General features: G+C 44.0%; 1 pseudogene; it reads left to right on the top strand.

Annotated features, from left to right (window-relative positions):
* The first annotated feature begins 899 nt into the window (after nucleotides 1-899).
* Nucleotides 900-956, top strand: Gm25150 (annotated as a pseudogene).
* The last annotated feature ends 3,664 nt before the right edge of the window (nucleotides 957-4,620 follow it).

Below are 4,620 nucleotides of genomic sequence, written 5' to 3'. Positions count from 1 at the left end.
GTGCACACTGATGCCCTAGTGCCAGGTACAACATGGCAGCACAGGGGACAGCATGACATGGCCATCAGGAGATGTGTCTCTTCGTGTGTGGATGGTTGATGTGGGTATGAAGCTTGTTTGTATAATAATGTATATATTTCACTTCATGTTCCTCCTTCAGAGAATGTTCTCTCAGCCAAGGTTAGCGACTCCATAATAATCAGAAACAGCACAATTTGGGGGGGGGGTGAAGGTGTGTCTAATGTTCCTCAGAAAAATGTTAATGGTGTGGCCTTCAGGGCAGCCCTTAAGGCTATGGGAAAGAACTCTAAAAACAGTTGAAGAATGTATAAGCAGGGTATCTCAACTATACAAAATATAAGGATGCCATATTAATCGTATGAGGGGCTTCATGGAGCTGAAAGAACAGAGGTAGCTGCACTAATAAGTCAGTAAAGAAAAAGGAATAGTTTAGAAACCAAGGCTCATGGTTCAAGTAATAAAGAGGCACCGGGAAGTGAGGGCGTGGTGAGCTCAGGGCAGGATCCCACCCAGTTAACCTTATTGTTTGTGTTTACAAAGACAGACAGATCTCTGAGCTCACAGTCTGTCTACAGAGAAAGTTCCAGGCCAGCCAAGCTTAGGCAGTGAAGGAGATGAAAAACAGAAAGCTAATTTTCTCACATAAAATTATCCTCTATGTCTAGATTTGGCAACCCCAAGCACTGTGCCCAATGAACTGCATAGGACTTGCTATGCTAAAAAGTGTACTTGCTGTTTTTGTCTAAGAATTAAGTGACTAAAGTCATACAGTGTTGATTTGTAGGAAAATGGAAAGGGAACCTGGGGTAAATGATTAAATTAATATGCAAATAGAAGGCAGGGCTTTCAGTCTGCAAGAACTGAGCTATCTAGAGGTCTAACACAGCTCTTTTAGAACTTTGTCTAGCAGGTTTTCTGACGGTTGGAAAACCCATGAGCTATCTAGAGAGCTGTCTAGAAGGTTATCTCAAGAGGACCACAGAGCTGTCAGCTTGCACCCATTACATACTTCGAGTCGTTTCTTCCATTGCTCTTAGACATCCCTTCCTTAGGACTCCCAACCAAGCCGAGGCTGGTCCTCAGCCCCTTAGTATCAGCTGGTCCATGTATTTCCTAGCATGTCAGAACACATGAATATCCATAAATGGCAGTCCACACAGGTGAACCAGTTCAGCACCACACATGGAAATACAAGCATAGGAGTCAACATGTATTCAATAGTGCAGGTGTGATCATGCCCGTTCTTGCAAAGCAGCACACACGATGTCCTCAGACAGGCCTGAAATATGTGCTAACACTGAAACACACAAGGATGTAACGCCACGATAGGACTCATAGCTCTAAAACATCAGCACTCAGAGAGGCACAAGACAGGAGCAACCATGGATACATAACTGCACACGGATGTACTAGTTGGGAACCACACACGTACCTATTGCTAAAGCACTGCACAGAGTGTTTCCTGCAAAAGCTGATGGACTGCCCTGCATTGTTAACTGCTGTGCATTTGCAACAAAGCAGATGGACGTACTTGTACAGCTCTGCCCATGCCTGAACTAGAACTAGGTTTTAGGGGTAGAGCGGAGTTGCAGAATGAAGCATGGTGCAATAAAGTAACGGCCCAGCAGCAAGAACGCTTGTACTCCTTATGGACCTCCCAGATGTGATGTAAGAGGAGTGGTCATAGGTTTGCTAGAAAGCATCACACATGATACATCTGTTACACCTGTGCACCTAGACATTCAAGTTCGTGTGCCAAAATAAAGCAACGCACAATGTCAACAGCCATGATCAGTGTGTCCGTGTGTTTACTAGCACATGGCAACACACGGTTGTCTATGAGCAGCAGCCTACACGGAAAGACACTAAAGAAACACACGTGGATTTCAGGAGTGATCATGAACTTTTCATGAAGCAGCACATATATTGTTTAGTACAGGGCCAAAAGGTATACTATTACAGAAACTCACCCTAACGTAGCGCTTCAGCAGGAAGGATGGATTTACAACTTTAGCACTCATGGGAGAACTAGACAGGAGCATACAAGGATAAACTAATGCATTGCCACAAGGGAACATGGCAATAGAAAAGTACTAAAACACTACAGAGTTGTCTTTCCAAAAACCAATGTTCTACTAATGTCGCATCAACTGATGCTTATTTACAATGAAGCACACAGACGTACTTGTATACCTCCCAACCATGCTCGTACAAGAACATCAGTGCACACAGGTTTAGGAGTAGAGCAGTGTCCTGGAATGGGTAACTTACTCACTCCAAATGGAAGTAACCACACAACAGCAAGAAAGGCTGTCCTACTGTGCAGCACACAGAGCTGTTCTTTAACAGAAGTCAGTGTGGCTGTACCAGAGAGTAGCACACAGGAGAATATCATTACATACGTGCCCCTGGGCACTGCAACTCTGGTGAAGAATTAGAGCAATATACGCTGATGTCCTGCTATCAGATGGCCACAGACTCACCAGCACATCAGAGCACATCACTGTCTATTGTCAGCAGTCCTCACAGAAATACCTGTACAGCAACACCCATGGAAACTGAAGTAAGGGGCACACATGGATTCAATATTGAAGGGATGATCACTCATATTCTCCTAGAACATAGATGCATGACAACAGCCAGATACAAATTATTACACAAACACACACAAATATAATCCTACAGCAGGTCCGGTGGCCGCAAGACATCAGCACGCATAGACACACTAGACATAGGAGCAAACAAGAATGGACTAGTACACAAATTTGCACTAGTATGCATGGGTTTGCCAGGAGATGCCACAGACATCTCACTCTAGAACACTACACAAGGGTATCTTTGCAAAACAAACAAACAAACAAACAAAAACCAAAAACAAAGACAAAGCCACCAACAAACCCAGTGTACCTGTGCACAGATGGGTGTGAATTTACAAGGAGGCACATGGCTGTTCTTGAACAGTTTTGAATGTGTCATAGTTAGAACAGCAGCACACATAGTTTTAGGAGAGTAGTACTTCACCGAGATGGACAAGAACACAGTATAAATGGAAGAAAAGACATTACAGAAGCAAGAATGAGTGCAAGCGCAACCCCAAAGCATCACACACTCCACTAGTACATCACAGATGTCCACACACTGCAGTCCACACCTGCAGCTGCACACTTGGAAATGCAAGTAAAGGAATGGACACCGACTGGATATTCCTGGAGTGATCGTGCGTGGGCAGCACCCATGGGTGTCCGAGGACAGCCAGACAGAGACGTCCTATTACAGAAGAGCACAAGAATATAACTTGACAGACGGACACACGGATGCAGGACATCAGTACTCAAGGAAGCATTAGACAGGAACACACAGGTATACACCAGTACATCACTGCACATGAATGTGCTAGCAGGGCACCGGATACACATCTATTTCTAAAACACTGGCATCTTTGAAAAGAAGAAAAAAAAAGCCTATGTACACCAGCACAGCAAAAAACTGATGGGAATTTACAATCAAGCAGACAGAATTACTTGCCAGCTCGGCACATGCCTGAACTAGAATAGCTGTGCTCACATATCTAGGAATAAAGCAGGGACAGAAAATACGGAGTGAAAGTGGAAGTCAGCACCCAAAGTGGTTGTTTTATTCACATGAAGTCCTAGCAGAGACACAGAGCAGTGTACAATGCTGGCTTAGGACCAGGGTGTCCGTGGATTTACTAGCACACCAGAATACATGGATGTCGACGATCAGCAGTCCGGATATGGAAGTAGAGCAGCCTACGTGGAGATACTAGGAAAAGAGCATGTGTGGTTAATTAAGCATTAAGGAGCGATCTTGTAAGGCAGCACACGTGGATGTCCAAGTACAGCTATATGTATATATAAAAAACTTGCTTATACAAGAAACTGGCTTATATAAGAACAAGCTATATACTATTAAAGAAACACGCACAAATGTGATGCTATATCAGGACTCATGGATGTACCACATTGGTTTTCATGGAACTACGAGGCAGGAGCACACAAGGAAATAGCAGTATGTTACTGCATATGAATCTCCTAGTAAGAGCACAGCACATATACACACACACCTATTACTACATACACACACACATGCCATCTTTGCAAAAACAAAGCCTACTACTGAGGCATAAACTGATGTGCATTCATAAAGCAGGCAGATGAATTTGCACAACCCTAAAAGTACCTAAACTAGAAGAACGGTGTACTGGGTTTAACTAGGGCAGTAGGAACAACTGGACTAGTGCACAGCACACAGATGTATTGGGACAGTGGTGATCATAGATGTACTAGAGAGCAGAGCATGCAAGCATGCTATTATAGCAGTGCCCCTGGATGTTGAATCTCTAGTGCAAGAGGAGAGTCATGCTCACCAGTGTCCTAGCATCCATGTATCCATTACTTAGTAGCCCATCAGAAGACATGCATGTCCCCGAACAGCAGTCCCCATGGGCATACTTGTGCACTGGCATACACAGATACAAGAGTAAATGATCTCACATGGATTCAATACTATAAGAGTGAACTCACATAGTCTCATGAAGCAGCATACATGGATGTGCGTCTACAGTCATACACGCATGTA

Source organism: Mus musculus, chromosome 18, assembly GCF_000001635.26.
Source record: "Mus musculus strain C57BL/6J chromosome 18, GRCm38.p6 C57BL/6J".
NCBI lineage: Eukaryota > Metazoa > Chordata > Mammalia > Rodentia > Muridae > Mus > Mus musculus.
The sequence above is the reverse complement of the archived record's forward strand: the minus strand, read 5'-3'. Positions and strand labels throughout refer to the sequence as shown.